Genomic DNA, 18,035 nt, shown 5'->3' with positions numbered 1-18,035 from the left:
TCTCCCGCCGCGGGCGAGTGGAAGCCGAACCTTTATGGCAGCGCCGTGATGCGCGCACCGTTAGCAACTGCGCGCCCCTCCCCTGCCTACTTCCCACCCTTTATTTATGAAACCTTTATTAGCTGGGCACAGACGGGCACCGTGCCCCTCGGAGCAAGCCCTTTTTCCAGAATCACCGGGACCCAAGCCTCCCTTCCCCCTACAAAGGGCACAATCACCTCCTGCTGCTCACAGCGAGGCAGGATGGCCCCAGACTCCAGCGGCTCTGAGGTGGGAGGGGGGAGTTGCAGTTTCCCAGAGACACCGCAGGACCTGGCGTCCCCGGAAATTAAAAAATGCTAGTCCAATTCTGACGGATTGAACTCGGCCTCTTCAAAGCTTAAATCCGAGAGACACTCTCCCTCCCCTTGCCCATCCTTCTTCCAAGAAAAGTAGCTGACCTGCAGAATAAGCATCAGTCAGGGCAGTGGGGAAGGGAACACATTTTACAGATAGTTATTCTAAAATGTTGCCATTTCCTCTAAATTCTCAATATGCATGTCTGAGTATTAAGTCGCCACTCTGTTAGGAGGAGGGTGGCTACCCCTGAACCAGTGATGGCTCCAAAATTTCTGTAGGAGGGGTTTTGGGGTGGGGGTTGGGGGGGCAGTTGAGCATTTCATTCTGGGAATGAGGGTCTGAAACCAAAAGAATAGCCCTCTATTTACACTGGTATGGGAAAACTTGCCCCATTCCACCTTGACTCAACACAGCCGTCAGTCTAGAAGAAGTAACAACACCGCTTTTCAGAGGTCTGACCCTGTTTGTTCACATGAAGAAGGCACTTAGGATGTTCAAGTTAGCATGCTAAACAATTTTCTTGAAAGAGTGTAACTAGCACCCAGTTTACATCCTTCACAGCCCTTTTTACGATCTGTTTTATTTGAGTCCTTGTTTATGGTCTTGCACAAGCTCTAGCACGCAAACTGTAAGAGAGAAGGGTTTTATCTTATTCCCAGCGTCTAGCACATAGTAATGGTTTTTAAACGGAACTGATTCCAAGACTGGCCTTATTTAGGAATGGATCTGTTGTTACAATCAGGTTTCTGAAATCCTTAGAATCAATACAGAATCTCTTTCTCTCACATTTCACAGAAAGCTAGACTTCTTAAAGTGTAAACTTGGGTAAGTCTGAAGTTCCCTTGACTGGCTTGATTTAAATTGAATTAAAATAACTATTTTGCACAAAAAAACCCTTCAAATACTTTTTCAGAAAGTAACCATCTTTCCTTTCTCCACTCTTCCCTTCAAAACAAACAAACTTTGCAACTTTGGAGTGAGTTAAATCATCAGAAATCCAGCCCCAAATTCAGTTTTCAATGACACGAAACACATTCTTTTCTCCTCTTTTTTTTTTAAACATTCTATATGCAGTACGTTAATATCTTCTTTTAGAAATTACTTTGGCAACTTAATCCCTAATTCAGGGCATTGATAGAAGTGATTTACAGAAAAGTTCTTCAGTAAAATATTTCATACAAGATATGTATGAGATGCTGACATCTGGGTAATACACCTTATTTGAAAGGCCTAATGGTTTTCAAACACTGTAGCATAATCTCACTTAAGGTCAGAGTTACTCTGTTCCCAAATCCCTGAGATTCTGTTTGAGGGGAGCTCTAAAAGGCTGTGTCCTCTCCTATGTCCACAACAGTGGGAGTATTCTGATGCAATTTGCTCTCCAAATTTTAAATAAGGGGTCAGAGCCAAGGGCCAGGACTTCAGGAAAAGCCCCAGAAACTCTCTGCACTCAAAAGCAGTTTCAGAGTTTTACATTTCCCAAAGGATGATAGAGCGAACTGTACGTGCCAAAGTCTTCCAAATCCTGCCGGTTGCTTTAAATTATGGCTACACTGGCTGTGGAACCCTCGAGCTCTAATCTCCACATACTTGAATTAAATCCTGTAGCTCCTCTTCGGTTCTGGCATCTGTAATCTCTTCACAGGGTCTATATTCCACAGCTATTTTACCACTTTCTGAAATAAAGTTAACAAGTAGCATATCAAAATTTTTCTTGTTCTAAAACTTGCTGTATATAACTGGGATAGCACCCAGTAATTAGACATTCTTTTGATTTTTTAAAAACTATTTTATTTATTTATTCGAGAGAGAGAGTGCACAAGCAGGGGGAACAGGAGAGGGTGAGGGAGAAGCAAGCAACCTGCTGAGTAGGGAGCCTGATGAGGGGCTCAATCCCAGGACCCTGGGATCATGACCTGAGCCGAAAGCAGACCTTAACCAAATGAGCCACTCAGATGCCCCAGAGACATTCTTTTGATTTCTAAAAGCAGAAAATAAAAGCATTTTCCCAGAAGTTTTCTCATCTCAAGCTTCAGTTTTTATCATGACTATTTTTTAAAAAGATTTTATTTATTTATTTGAGAGAAAGAACATGAGCAGGGGGGAGGGGCAGAGGGAGAGGGAGAAGCAGACTCCCCACTGAGCAAGGCAGTCCGACATAGGGCTTCATCCCAGGACCCTGGGATCATGACCTGAGCGGAAGGCAGACGCTTAACTGACTAAGCCACCCAGCCATCACTATCATAACTATTTGTGAAAAAATATATATGAAGTTATCAACCATGTGGTTAAAAAAACTTTATGATCTCAGAGATAGGAACTAAGGAATAATGACATAGGAAGTTAAAACTGTGGAAGCAAAAATGTTCAATCATAGTATGATTGAACAGTAAGACATTAGGTAGGGGTAAATTTGAGTTCAAACCTGGAATAGAGACCACTGGACTATGGCTGATACTTCACATTAGAAACAAGGCAAGTATCTACTCCCTGGGAACCAAAATCCCACCAGATACAATGAACAATGCTTTGGAAGGGGGTGGGCAGGGCATGCATTTGAACACTTTATTGGCAGAAACAGGCCCGTGTAACTTAGAGACAATACAATTTACCTTAAGGCAAACTAGAGCTACAAGACTTTTTAGTCTAAGGAATTTTGAATGTGTACAAGGGCTACCATGGCATATTATGGAGAGGTCAACAACCCAAACGCTTAGTTTGGTTCTTAAAGGTTGTCATTCAGAATTGACAGCTAATGGAGAGTCTACCTGATGACCAGGGAAGTCAGTCTTCACGGGAAGACTTGCCCAGGCTGGAAACCTGAGATCAATCCAGGGTCAACTCTTAAAGCAAATAAGGCCTCTGGGAAACTTAGCTAGGATTTCTTAGTCTTTAAGACTCAAGGTTCTGGAGGCGGAGCAAGATGGCGGAGGAGTAGGAGACCTAGATTTCGTCTGGTCTCAGGAATTCAGCTGAATAGGGATCAAACCATTCTGAACACCTACGAACTCAACAGGAGATCGAACAGGAGAGTAGCAACAACTCTCTGAACAGAGAAGCGACCACTTACTGGAAGGTAGGGCGTGCGGAGAAGTGAATCCGAGGCGATATTCGGGAGGATAGACGGCGGGGGAGGGGACTCCGCCGGCCGCTTCTGGCAAGTGATAGAGCCGCGGAGCACAAAATCGGACCTTTTAGAAGTTGGCTCGGCGGAGGGACGTCGCTGCAGTGGCTAAGCGGGGGGTGGAATCCTCCCGGGACAGTGTGGTCTCAGGACCCTTGGGGTCACAGAGAGACCGGGGGTGCCTGAGTGCACCAGAGCTCCCAGGTATCAGAACAGGGAAGCCGGCTGCAGATACGGAGCAGAGTCGCGGGCTCTCAGCTCAGGGTTGCCATAAACTGTGATCTGCGGCCCAGTCGGGGCACGGCTCCCCCAGCAGGGACCCAACAAGCAGCAGATCCGGGGAGACTCCCCTTCCTTCCCGGGGAGGAGCGGTGCGGGAACGCACTGCAGGGATCTGCTGGGTTTGGAGACTCCGAGCGGGGTCGGGTGCCAGAGATAGCAACGCTCGATCACAGGCCGGGTGAGCACGGAGTGCGGCCGGAGACCGGGGACACGGAAGTGACTGCTTTTCTCTGGGGGCACACTGAGGAGCGGGGCCCCGAGTTCTCAGCTCCTCCGAGTGGAGATTGGGAGGCCACCATTTCTGCCCTGGTCCTCCAAAGCTGTACCGAGAGCTTGCAGGGAACAAAAGCTCCTGAGAGCAAACCGCAGCAGCTTCCTTAGCCCGGACTGAGAAGGACGGGGCAATTCCGCCTCCGGCAAAGACATTTGGAAACCACAGCAACAGGCCCCTCCCCGAGAAGATCAGCACAAACAGCCAGCAAGCCAAGACCAAGTTGATCGATCAAGGAGAATAGGAGAACTCCAGCGCTAGGGGAATACTGCACATAGATTCATGGCTTTTTTTTTTTTTTTACCATGATTCATTATTTCATCAAAGTTAATTTTTGTTGACTGTTTTTTTTTATTTTTCTTTTTCCCTTTTTCAACCAACATCTTATAAATCCCTTTTTTTAAAAAAAAAAAAACATTTTTTATTTTTCATTTTTAGAGTCATATTTTATCCCTTCATAGTAGTTACCCTTATTTTTGGCATATATATATAAGTTGTTCTCTCTTTAAAATTTTGAGGTACAGTTTCTTCTAACAGATCAAAATATACCCTAAATCACTAGTGTATGGCTTTGTCCTAGTCTCCTGCCTGATCACATTCTCTCCCTTTTTCCTTTTTTTTTTCTTTTTTTTCCTTAATTCTTCTTTTTTCAAACAACTTATCTTATCAAGTCCTTTTATAAAATCTTTTATAATTTTCATCTTTACAGTCATCTTCCATCCCTTCATTGTATCAACCCTTATTTTGTACATATATGTCTTTCTTCCTTTAAAATTTTAGGAGGCACTTTTTTCTACCAGACCAAAATACGCCCAAAATCTAGTGTGTGGCACTGATCTATGCACTAGCCTGATCATATTTGATCATATTCTCCTTTTTTGAATTGTTTTGTTTTTGATTTTATCTTTTTTTTTCTTTTTCTCTTTCTTTTTTCTTTCTTTCCCTTTCTTTTCCCCTGGTTTCAGGTCTTTTCTGATTTGTATACAGTATATTTGCTGGGGACGTTGTAAACCTGTTAGCCTTTTGTTCTCTCATTCATCTATTCTCCTCTGGACAAAATGACAAGACGAAAGAAATCACCTCAGCAAAAAGAACAAGAGGTAGTACCGTCAGCCAGGGACCTACTCAATACGGACATTAGTACGATGTCGGACCTAGAGTTCAGAATCATGACTTTAAAGATACTAGCTGGGCTTGAAAAAAGCGTGGAAGTTATTAGAGAAACCCTTTCTGGAGAAATAAAAGAACTAAAATCTAACCAAATCGAAATCAAAAAGGCTATTGATGAGGTGCAATCAAAAATGGGGGCACTACATGCTAGGATAAATGAGGCAGAAGAGAGAATCAGCGATATAGAAGACTAAATGATGGAAAATAAAGAGGCTGAGAAAAAGAGAGAGAAACAACTACAGGATCACGAGGGCAGAATTCGAGAGATAAGTGATATGATAAGACGAAACAACATTAGAATAATTGGGATCCCAGAAGAAGAAGAGAGAGAGAGGGGGGCAGAAGGTATATTGGAGCAAATTATAGCAGAGAACTTCCCTAATGTGAGGAAGGAAACAGGCATTAAAATCCAGGAGGCACAGAGAACCCCTCTCAAAATCAATAATAATAGGTCAACACCCCGACATCTAATAGTAAAACTTACGAGTCTCAAAGACAAAGAGAAAATCCTGAAAGCAGCTCGGGAGAAGAGATATGTAACCTACCATGGTAGAAACATTAGATTGGCAACAGACCTATCCACAGAGACCTGGCAGGCCAGAAAGGACTGGCAAGATATCTTCAGAGCACTAAACGAGAAAAATATGCAGCCAAGAATACTATATCCAGCTAGGCTATCATTGAAAATAGAAGGAGAGATAAAAAGCTTCCAGAACAAACAAAAACTAAAGGAATTTGCAAACACGAAACCAGCCCTCCAAGAAATACTGAGAGGGGTCCTCTAAGCAAAGAGAGAACCTAAAAGCAGCAAAGAGCAGAAACGAACACAGACAACAGACAGTTAACAGTCACCTTACAGGTAATACAATGGCACTAAATTCATACCTTTCAATAGTTACCCTGAATGTAAATGGGCTAAATGCCCCAATCAAAAGACACAGGCTATCAGATTGGATTAAAAAACAAGACCCATCCATATGCTGTCTGCAAGAGACTCATTTTAGACCCAAAGACACCCCCAGGTTGAAAGTGAGGGGGTGGAAAACCATTTACCATGCTAATGGACACCAAAAGAAAGCTGGGGTGGCAATCCTTATATCAGACAAACTAGATTTTAAAACAAAGACTGTAATAAGAGATGAGGAAGGACACTATATCCTACTTAAAGGGTCTATCCAACAAGAAGATCTAACAATTGTAAATATCTATGCCCCGAACATGGGAGCAGCCAATTATATAAGGCAATTAATAACAAAAGCAAGGAAACACATTGACAACAATACAATAATAGTGGGGGACTTTAACACCCCCCTGACTGAAATGGACAGATCCTCTAAGCAAAAGATCAACAAGGAAATAAAGACTTTAAATGACACACTGGACCAAATGGGCTTCACAGACGTATTCAGAACATTCCATCCCAAAGCAAAGGAATACACATTCTTCTCTAGTGCCCATGGAACATTCTCCAGAATTGATCACATCCTAGGTCACAAATCAGGTCTCAATAGGTACCAAAAGATTGGGATCATTCCCTGCATATTTTCAGACCACAATGCTTTGAAACGAGAACTCAATCACAAGAGGAAAGTCGGAAAGAACTCAAATACATGGAGGCTAAAGAGCATCCTACTAAAGAATGAATGGGTCAACCAAGAAATTAAAGAAGAATTAAAAAAATTCATGGAAACCAATGAAAATGAAAACACAACTGTTCAAAATCTTTGGGATACAGCAAAGGCAGTCCTGAGAGGAAAGTATATAGCAATACAAGCCTTTCTCAAGAAACAAGAAAGGTCTCAAATACACAACCTAACCCTACACCTAAAGGAGCTGGAGAAAGAATAGCAAATAAAGCCTAAACCCAGCAGGAGAAGAGAAATCATAAAGATCAGAGCGGAAATCAATGAACTAGAAACCAAAAGAACAGTAGAACAGATCCACGAAACTAGGAGCTGGTTCTTTGAAAGAATTAACAAGATTGATAAACCCCTGGCCAGACTGATCCAAAAGAAAAGAGAAATGACCCAAATCAACAAAATCATGAATGAAAGAGGAGAGATCACAACCAACACCAAAGAAATACAAACAATTATAAGAACATATTATGAGCAACTCTATGCCAGCAAATTAGATAACCTGGAAGAAATGGGTGCATTCCTAGAGATGTATCGACTACCAAAATTGAACCAGGAAGAAATAGAAAACCTGAACATTCCTATAACCACTAAGGAAATTGAAACAGTCATCAAAAATCTCCCAAGAAACAAAAGCCCAGGGCCAGATGGCTTCCCAGGGGAATTCTATCAGACATTTCAAGAAGAATTAATACCTATTCTCCTGAAACTGTTCCAAAAAATAGAAATGGAAGGGAAACTTCCAAACTCATTTTATGAGGCCAGCATTACCTTGATCCCAAAACCAAAGACCCCATCAAAAAAGAGAATTACAGACCAATATCCTTGATGAACATGGATGCAAAAATTCTCACCAAAATACTAGCCAATAGGATCCAACAGTACATTAAAAGGATTATTCACCACGACCAAGTGGGATTTATTCCTGGGCTGCGAGGCTGGTTCAACATCCACAAATCAATCAACGTGATACAATACATTAACAAAAGAACGAACAAGAATCATATGATCCTCTCAAGAGATGCAGAAAAAGCATTTGACAAAGTACAGCATCCTTTCTTGATCAAAACTCTTCAGAGTATAGGGATAGAGGGTACATACCTCAATATCATAAAAGCCATCTATGAAAAACCTACAGCGAATATCATTCTCAATGGGGAAAGGCTGAGAGCTTTTCCCCTAAGGTCAGGAACGCGGCAGGGATGTCCACTCTCACCACTGCTATTCAACATAGTATTAGAAGTCCTAGCCACAGCAATGAGACAACAAAAAGAAATCAAAGGCATCCAAATCGGCAAAGAGGAAGTCAAACTCTCAGTCTTTGCAGATGATATGATACTGTATGTAGAAAACCCAAAAGACTCCACCCCGAAACTGCTAGAACTCATACAGGAATTCAGTAAAGTAGCAGGATATAAAATCAATGCACAGAAATCAGTGGCATTCCTATACACCAACAAGACAGAAGAGAGACAAATCAAGGAGTCTATCCCATTCACAATTGCACCCAAAACCATAAGATACCTAGGAATAAATTGAACCAAAGAGGCAAAGGATTTGTACTCAGAAAACTATAAAATACTCATGAAAGAAATTGAAGAAGACACAAAGAAATGGAAAAACGTTCCATGCTCATGGATTGGGAGAATCAACATTGTGAAGATGTCAATGCTACCTAGAGCAATCTACACATTCAATGCAATCCCCATCAAAATACCATCCACTTTTTTCAAAGAAATGGAACAAATGATCCTAAAATTTGTCTGGAACCAGAAGAGACCCAGAATAGCCAGAGGAATACTGAAAAAGAAAAGCAAAGCTGGCGGCATCACAATTCCGGACTTCCAGCTCTATTACAAAGCTGTCATCATCAAGACAGTATGGTACTGGCACAAAAACAGACACATCGATCAATGGAACAGAATCGAGAGCCCAGAAATGGACCCTCAACTCTATGGTCAACTAATCTTTGACAAAGCAGGAAAGAATGTCCAATGGCAAAAAGACAGTCTCTTCAACAAATGGTGTTGGGAAAATTGGACAGCCACATGCAGAAGAATGAAACTGGACCATTTCCTTACACCACACACAAAAATAGACTCCAAATGGTTGAAAGACCTAAACGTGAGACAGGAGTCCATCCAAATCCTAAAGGAGAACACAGGCAGCAACCTCTTCGACCTCAGCCGCAGCAACTTCTTCCTAGAAACATCGCCAACGGCAAGGGAAGCCAGGGCAAAAATGAACTATTGGGATTTCATCAAGATAAAAAGCTTTTGCACAGCAAAAGAAACAGTCCTCAAAACCAAAAGACAACCAACAGAATGGGAGAAAATATTTGCAAATGACATATCAGATAAAGGCCTAGTATCCAAAATCTATAAAGAACTTATCAAACTCAACACCCAAAGAACAAATAATCCAATCAAGAAATGGGCAGAAGACATGAACAGACATTTCTCCAAAGAAGACATCCAAATGGCCAACAGGCACATGAAAAAGTGCTCAACATCGCTGGGCATCAGGGAAATCCAAATCAAAACCTCAATGAGATACCACTTCACACCCGTCAGAATGGCTAAAATTAACAAGTCAGGGAACGACAGATGTTGGCGGGGATGTGGAGAAAGGGGAACCCTCCTACACTGTTGGTGGGAATGCAAGCTGGTGCAACCCCTCTGGAAAACAGTATGGAGGTTCCTCAAACAGTTGAAATTAGAGCTACCATTCGATCCAGCAATTGCACTACTGGGTATTTACCCCAAAGATACAAATGTAGGGACCCGAAGGGGTACGTGTACCCCAATGTTTATAGCAGCAATGTCCACCATAGCCAAACTGTGGAAAGAGCCAAGATGCCCATCGACAGATGAATGGCTAAAGAAGAAGTGGTATATATACACAATGGAATATTATGCAGCCATCAAAAGGAATGAGATCTTGCCATTTGCAACGACGTGGATGGAACTGGAGGGTGTTATGCTGAGTGAAATAAGTCAATCAGAGAAAGACATGTATCACATGACCTCACTGATATGAGGAATTCTTAATCTCAGGAAAGAAACTGAGTGTTACTGGAGTGGTTGGGGGTGGGAGGGATGGGGTGGCTGGGTGATAGACATTGGGGAGGGTATGTGCTACGGTGAGCGCTGTGAATTGTGCAAGACTGTTGAATCACAGTTCTGTACTTCTGAAACAAATTATGCAACATATTTTAAGAAAAAAGAAAAAGAAGAAGATAACAGGAGAGGAAGAAAAGGGGAGTATGTCAGAGGGGGAGACGAACCATGAGAGATGATGGACTCTGAAAAACAAACTGAGGGTTCTAGAGGGGAGGGGGGTAGGGGGATGGGTTAGCCTGGTGATGGGTATTGAGGAGGACACGTTCTGCATGGAGCAATGGGTGTTATGCACAAACAATGAATCATGGAACACTGCACCAAAAACTAATGATGTAATATATGGTGATTAACATAACAATAAAAAAATAAAAGAAAAAAAGACTCAAGGTTCTGAGGGAGGGGAGCAACTGTTTGGGGACTCTCTACTAATTATAAAATTTCCAGAAAAAAGGCACCTGGGTAGCTCAGTCGGTTGAGTGTCCCACTCTTGATTTCGGCTCAGGTTATGATCTCAGCATTGTGAGATCAAGCCCTGCATGGGGCACCATGCTGGGTGTGGAGCGTACTTAAGATTCTGTCTCTCTCTCTCTCTCCCTCTTCCTCTCCTCCTCCCCTGTCTCCCTCTGCCTCCCTCTTTTACATAAAATAAAATAAAATAAAATAAAATAAAATAAAATAAAATAAAATAAAATAAAATAAAATAAAATAATATTCCTTCGAGCCTGGATTGATTCTCTCTCTCCCTCTCCCTCTACTCCTCCCCTGCCTCCCTCTTTTATTTAAAATAAAAGAATATTTCAAAAAAATAAAAATTCCTTTGAGCACAGCCTGTAACATTCATACCACTGTAGAACTCCATAGGGAATACAATCAACATTATTCAGTAGGATGGCCACTTTCAAGGTTCACAAAAATGTAGCTGATCATTACATAAGAATCATGGTCACCCAATATGTCAGTGCCAGAAACAAAAACTGAAACTGAGTTGATTCCAAAAGCATAATCTAATAAATTCTCCAACAGGAAAATAATAATGATATGTTAACATATTTTGTCTGCTTACCACGTTTCAGAGATAGTTCTAAGCTTTTTATATTCATCATCTCATTTATTCTTACTATACCTCCCATGAGGTAAGCTGAATTATTAACCTTATCGTGCAGATAAAGAAATTGCAGCTTAGAGAGACTAAATACCTTCAAATTTGACTATAAAACCTAAAATTGCATCAGAAATCTAAGAGACAGAGTTAGGACTCAACAACAGATGTCTAAAGTTTATAATCACTATACTACTTTGTGTTATGGGCAAGCAATCAAGAAACACTGGGTCAAGCACTTTCTATGTGGAGGCAAGTCACTGTATATCTATACCCTGGGGACAATAATACTTACTGTCATTTTTCCTCACAAATGCTACGAAGAACAAATTTGAGACTGCTGCTTAGAAAGTATTTGGTGAATAAAAGAATGTGAAGTGTTTTCATCCAACTAACTTCTCAAAATGAGTTTATTTGCTCATGGAAACTGAAGTTGTTTAAGGACAATAAGAAAGAGAGAGAGAAAGAAATCAAGAGAGAAATAAAGAGAAGAAAAGAAAGAGAAAGAAAGAAAGAAAGAAAGAAAGAAAGAGAGAGAGAGAGAAAGAAAAAGAAAGAAAGAAAGAAAGAAAAAGAAAGAAAGAAAGAAAGAAAGAAAGAAAGAAAGAAAGAAAGAAAGAAAGAAAGAAAAAAAGAAAGAAAAGAAAGAAAGAAGTAAAGGACAATCAAGAAAGTCTTACCTAAAACCACAATCAACAGTTTCTGGAATGCATCTGACACAGCCTTCTGAATAGCAAGCTTCTGGGTTGTTTTCCTTTTCATCAGAACTGATAATGGCCCTCAATTCAACCAAAACAAATGGATTTAAAATACCTAGCTGAATGATAACTGATTTTTATGTTATATATTTAAATATGAAAGTGCATCCATGATTCTTAGATCATTATCTTAGCAACTAAGGGCAGGCACAACACAAGCACTTGGTGGAATGGCTCTGCTGTAGGTATATCCTGGCCGGGCACAACTGTACTGCCCTGATCTACCCCAGAAGTTCCTGAAGTACCAGAAGGGAGATGCAAGCCAAGAAGGTGGCACAAATCTCACATCACTCACAGATTTCAAATGGACAAGTTGAAACTATAATCCTACAGACCCTGCCTATTCTCCTGGGCATCAAGGGCTGGAATCACAGAGTGAGAAAGATTTGGTGGTAGCACACATGACTTGGTCTTTTCCTGAGCATCACCCATGGGAACCTACTCCCCTCCATTTGCTAACAGCCCTGCCTCTGCCTTAAAACCCTAAACCTAAGTGCTACGGACTCTGGGAAAAACCAGTACCAATTGGAATACCTTTTCTAGGAATCTATATTTGATTCTTTACACACCAGCCCTTTATAGGAGGCAAAGGACTGAACATTTACACAAGAGTTTATTTGAATCTTTAGATGATGATTTTGCTGGGATCATTGAAGGCTACAAGAGATCTGTATTTAAAGGACTATCTTAGCACAAGGCAAATTCTTCTTCTTCTTTTTTTTTTTTAGCACAGGGCAGATTCTCAACCAAAAATGGGAAAAACATTACTTCCCTCTTCCTAAACTTCTTGGCAGAAAGTCAGTCTTAGAATTTTAAAGCTAAGTTCTTTTAGGTATTGTGTATGATAAAAATCTGTATTGTACGGTAGAAAAGCTCTGCCCAGGGTTTTAGTAGCTCAGCAAGGGGAGGGCTTGATGATATATCTGAAAAGATGAGTTTCAGAAAGAAAGAGAGATTCTACCTCCACTCCACTCCACCCCCACCCCCACCGTAAACAGACCTTCTTCCAGCTTCTCCAAAGGCTCCTCGGCCATGCCAACTCCAGGACTCCTGCACCACCTCTAAAGCACAGAAGAATTTCAGGCTCTGCTTCTGAAGTGGTACCATAGCATCTTTATTTTCTCTTTCTTCAAGGTCAGAAAGATCCTGAAGCTGTTAGGATTTTAAATTAAAGGTCCTTCCTAGGATCTCAACATAGACTTCAAGATGTTTTGTTATTAGAAATAAAAACTAAACTCCAGTAAACCCAGCTAACAGTTGAGGTCCTATAGCTTCAAAATCAAGTAAGACTTGCAAATGAATTATTAAATACAGAAAACTAGTTTTTTTTTAATCTATACCCTACAAATACTGGCGAAAATTATGGACATCACTACCCAAGTCATTGAAAGTATTATTAATTCTAGGTGGCAGGCCGATGCTCAGGTCCTTCCACTTAGAAGCCTCTCACATCTTCTCCCCACACCCACTTCTCTCCTCTCTGAAGTCCAGGATTTCAATGTTGAAATGAGTCTGATTAGCCAAAGAAAATCTATAAAGTTTACCTTGATGATGCTTTCTGACCATCCATTGAAACCAAAATAATAATTTGCCAATTCTTGGCACTGGGAGCTATTTAGGGCAAGGGCCTGATGTTGAACTGCTTTATGTTTGGTGCCAAGACGAACCTAAAGACATAAGAGAGAGACTGAAAAATAGCACAACCCGCCACAGAGGCTTATTTTGGGTACACCTGCGGTTGATCAGTACCTACTTCAGAGACTGGCTGTGAAGATTAAAAAGGAAACATCACTGTAAGCAATGAGCTCATAGTAAGCCCTAAATAAATGGTATTCATTATTTTTAAGGTACGGTCCTTTTCTGCATCATTTCCAGGGCTTCTGATTGAATTGGAAGATTTCCCTGACCTCTCGTGGTGAGAGTGATGATGAAAGCAACTAAGGAAGCCCTCCAGAAGCAAATTATGTAGGTGAGCAAAGGAAATTGTTTTTGTTTTCCCATCCTGTAGCTCCTGTTTGAGAATACGACCTGCAGAGCAGACAAGATGGACGACACGGAGGTAGGACCTTAATCTGCAGCACCCTCCTCCCCAAGTTACTAACCTGTTAGAACAAGGAATATACATACCTCTATAAATTTTATAAGCAACTAAACAACTAGAGGTTCATTTGCATTAATAAGCTTCTTTGAGAATGCAAGTACTTCCAGTCTAACTTACGCTCTATGGTGAATTTCTAAATGTTCTATCTTAAATGTCTACTTCAACTCTAAGCAGGGTGTAGTATGGTAATATATTCATAAAGATTCAAATAATGCAAATGAAGTCACAGCACTATTAATTCTTTATTGATTTGTTCGTGCATCTTCCTCTATCACTAGTTTATAAGCTCCTTACGTGCTTGAAGGAACCATCTCTTACTCTTTTCTCATTCCTAAAACCGAGCACATTCTGTTGTTGATTGAGTGAACAAATGAAAGAACGAGTGATAAGAAAATAAAATTACTTTCTCCAGCTGAAGCTGCATGCTGGGAAGAAGAAATGAAGATGAACTTGTAAATGTTGAGTGCTGCAGGGGAGGCTAATGGCGAGGCAGAGTGGAGCTGTTCTGGACAAGAAGGAAGCCTCAGAAGGGCCCCGAGCCTCTCCGTCAGAGAAATAGTTGTCACCTTGGGAAAGCTTGCCAGTTCCTGCTGCCAACCATTTTCCTTCATGCTACTGAAAAAAACTCTCTCAAATGCCTTAGGCCTTTCCTTGATTTATTTTATTTAAGACATTATTCTTTTTCCTGTATTTAAAAAGGCAAACAACAACAACAACAAACCCAACCAGGAACTATATGTAGTTGCCAAAGTAGAAAAGAACATATAAGTAAACTGGATAACAATTTTGGAAAGCAGGGGTAGCAACCCAAGGTTCTGTGTTAAATAAAGAAAAGAGATCTAATATGAATACGCTCTCCTGTCAACTATATATTGACTTGTAGAACATTTCCTTCATCACTCTCAGTAATCTCAAAACCTAAATTTATGAAATGATCTTAATGTCCAATGAGAGACAAAAACCTCATTTCTTACAACTGATACAAAGTAATTGTTTCATAATCTATAATATCTGAGGGACTAGGTGAACTTTTCACAGGCTAGAAACAGGCAGACCATAGTTTGCAAACTAAAGAATGTCTGACAGGTCATCATTTCAATCACAGGGAGTGAAGCCAAGATTGAAGAGGGTGTTGAACAAGTAGGTAGTATACCTAGAGTCACATCTGAGCAGAGTTCTCAGATTCAATCAAGGTTAAATCAATAAAGAAAGGCATATGATAAGAACAGGCAGCCACGTGGGGAGCCTGGGTGGCTCAGTCGATTAAGCATCTGCCTTCAGCTCGGGTCACGATCCCAGGGTCCTGGGATCAAGCCCCACGTTGGGCTCTCTGCTCGGCGGGGAGCCTGCTTCTCCCTCTCCCTGCCGCTCCCCCTGCTTGTACACTCTCTCTCTCTGTCAAAGAAATAAATAAAATCTTATAAAAAAAAGAATAGGCGGCCCGTCAGTGTGAAGTAGCCAGATTAAGAAGCCAGTTAGAGAAGGCTGATAAAGACATACAATTACAAAGTGAAAGGTTTGGAAATCTAAGTCTCACTCACTTATTCAGAGGAAATGACATGGTCCTTGATAAAGAAATGGTGATTGAACTGAGGCACATACAGAAATATAATTCTGGGGCTCTGGGAAAGTAAAATGGACAGCATGGTTAGTATGGAATAAAGTTCCTGTAGTGCATTAAAGAATGTTTTAACCATTTCCTGGGAATTGAAGGGAGTCCTGAATAGGCAGTTTGAGACTGATGATGATAATGACGATGAAGCATCCTTTATAAATACAACAGATGAAAGAATTTGTCATTTTATTTTTTTAAAGATTTTATTTATTTATTTGAGAGAGAGAATGAGAGATAGAGAGCACAAGAGCGAAGAGGAAGAGGGAGAAGCAGACTCCCCGCTGAGCAGGGAGCCAGATGGGGATCATGACCTGAGGCGAAGGCAGATGCTCAACCGACTGAGCCACCCAGGCGCCCCTAGAGTTTGTCATTTTAAATCCACATAATAGTAAATATAAGCAAGGCTCTTCCTGTTAAGATTTCTTAAATTAAGGGGCAGGATAAAATGCCACGGGATTTAACAACAGTAAGTTGGGGTTTGGAATCTCTAGCTTCCAGTTATTATCATGAACCTTAAGTAAGTCACTTAACTACCTACAGTTCGAGTTTCTTCGTCTAAAAAAAGAAAACAAACAAAAACCCAGGGAGACCGGAGGATCGATGTAGCAATGCATCTGAAAGGATTCCGTAAATCAGAGTGCTGCACAAATGCTAGTCTATTATAACGGAATTCAGCACTCCGTCCCAGTGGAGTTAGGAATTTCCTATTTGGACCCACCTTCACTGGAGAATTCTGAAAAAGATGCTTCTCGTGGCATGCCGTTTGAGCTCTGTGAGCATCCCTTGCTGAATAAAACTTGATGATGGCATAGAAACCAGGACGGGCAACTGCAGCGTTTGGGAAGACGCGGACCGAATACAGAAGGCCAAACTGGGAGAAAACTGTGAACAGAGAATGCTGTGGGGTGGTCCCACGCCAAGTAAGTGCATGAAATTTCACGTCCAGAAACCAAAACTGCCCGTTCCCTTATATTCCCTAAACGCTTCTGCACATACAACCCCAAGCACTTCTCATTTCATGAACAGGTCTCCCTCTGACATCCTAAGATTCGAGAAGCATTAGAAGGCAACATGTGCAGGCTGTTGAGAGTTACCTCTCAGAAATCTGTTGGGGCTGACAAGACTGCTGAGGTCCCCTCTAGAAATAAGATTCGTCTCCGCGGAGACTACCAGGCGCGTGAGATGCCAAGGCCAGACTCCAGGGCTCCCAGTCACGGGGGGTGTGAGGGGGACATACGGCGTTCTCCTCCCTCCCTCCCTCCCTGACTCGGCTCACAGGCAAAGCCTCGGCCGTGGGCCCAGAACTCAGCTCCCACACCAGCAAGGTTTTGTCGCTTCCGTTGGGAACCGCAAACGAGACCAATCCCGCCATCCTACCACCACTGCGCATGCGCGGCTAAGTTCAAGTACCAGTGCGCCTGCGCAAGGCGCGCCCGCGCTTTTTAAAAAAGGGCTCGTGCGAGGGGCGGGACCAGCCCAGCGCGAGTGGGGCGAGGGCTGTTCCCGGCCCCTCCCACTCTGGGCGGGTCTCTGACTACTTCCCCTCCCGCAGCCCCACCACCTCGAAGTCGTGTTTAGTGCTTCTCTTTAAGTGTATTTTTAGGATAGAGTCCAAAGGCTGAGCTTACAGGATCCTAGGGTACGGATATCTTTAGAGCAGCCGGCTTCAAAATCCTTAAAAAGTGTTCCTTGATTTTCCTACGTAATTTTGGTGAATTGCTTAAGTGTGCTTGTTGGGATGAGAGGATGTGGGAGTTTGGCAGGCAGGGTGAGAAGGAGGTACAAATTTGGAAAAAATCAGAGTGAGTCCAAGTAGGGCACCAACACTGGAGTTCATGGCGCCCTTGCAAAAGGGCCGTTCTAAGCACCCAGTCAGCTATTTTGAGGACTAACACACTAAGAGGGAAAACAGGTCCTAATGATCCTTATTTCAATTCTAGAAAGCCTGAGCCAGAAGGGACCTTACAAAACATCTCTTGAGGTTTCTAAACAATGGTCTTCAGACTGGTGCTGGTCTGTTAGGAAGTTTTCACCAGTCCTTGGCAAAACAAGAAAAGGATAATATAATCAGGGTTTAAAATTTTTTTTCATAAAACAAAATCTATTCCATTTTATTATGCTACAAATATGACCTTCATTTTTCTTTCTTTTTAAATTTATTTTTTATTTTTTATTTTTAAAATATTTTATTTGAGAAAGCAAGAGAGAGAGCACAAGCTGGGGGAAGGGGTAGAAGGAGAAGGAGAAGCAGACTCCCTGCTGAGCAGGGAGCCTGATGGGAGACTCGATCCCAGGAGCCCCCAAGATCATGACTGAGCCCAAGGCAGACACTTAACCAACGGAGCCACCCAGGCGCTCCAATGACGTTCATTTTTCATGTTAAAAATTGTTTTACGATAGTTGTTTTGATTAATACTTACTTGGGTATTAAAATAAAAAGTTGGGAATCTTAATACGGTGTTAGCTTTTTTGACGTTTTAGTGGTCCGTGAGATCTAAAAGTTAAGGCTCAGAAGTA

The 18,035-nt window shown here is 41.7% G+C and overlaps 1 long non-coding RNA gene and 1 pseudogene across 1 annotated transcript; one reads left to right on the top strand and one right to left on the bottom strand.

The window, feature by feature from the left end:
• Positions 1 to 338: 338 nt before the first annotated feature.
• Positions 339 to 16,890, bottom strand: LOC148163409 (RAD52 motif-containing protein 1-like; annotated as a pseudogene).
• Positions 13,382 to 14,541, top strand: LOC148163410 (uncharacterized). Its single transcript, XR_015769108.1, has 2 exons — positions 13,382 to 13,771; positions 14,316 to 14,541. It is a non-coding gene; the product is annotated as an uncharacterized LOC148163410 (long non-coding RNA).
• Positions 16,891 to 18,035: the final 1,145 nt, after the last annotated feature.

This window comes from Eumetopias jubatus, unplaced genomic scaffold (assembly GCF_037043125.1).
Source record: "Eumetopias jubatus isolate StellerSeaLion01/CBP00866 unplaced genomic scaffold, mEumJub1_p1.0 scaffold_10, whole genome shotgun sequence".
NCBI lineage: Eukaryota > Metazoa > Chordata > Mammalia > Carnivora > Otariidae > Eumetopias > Eumetopias jubatus.
The sequence above is the reverse complement of the archived record's forward strand: the minus strand, read 5'-3'. Positions and strand labels throughout refer to the sequence as shown.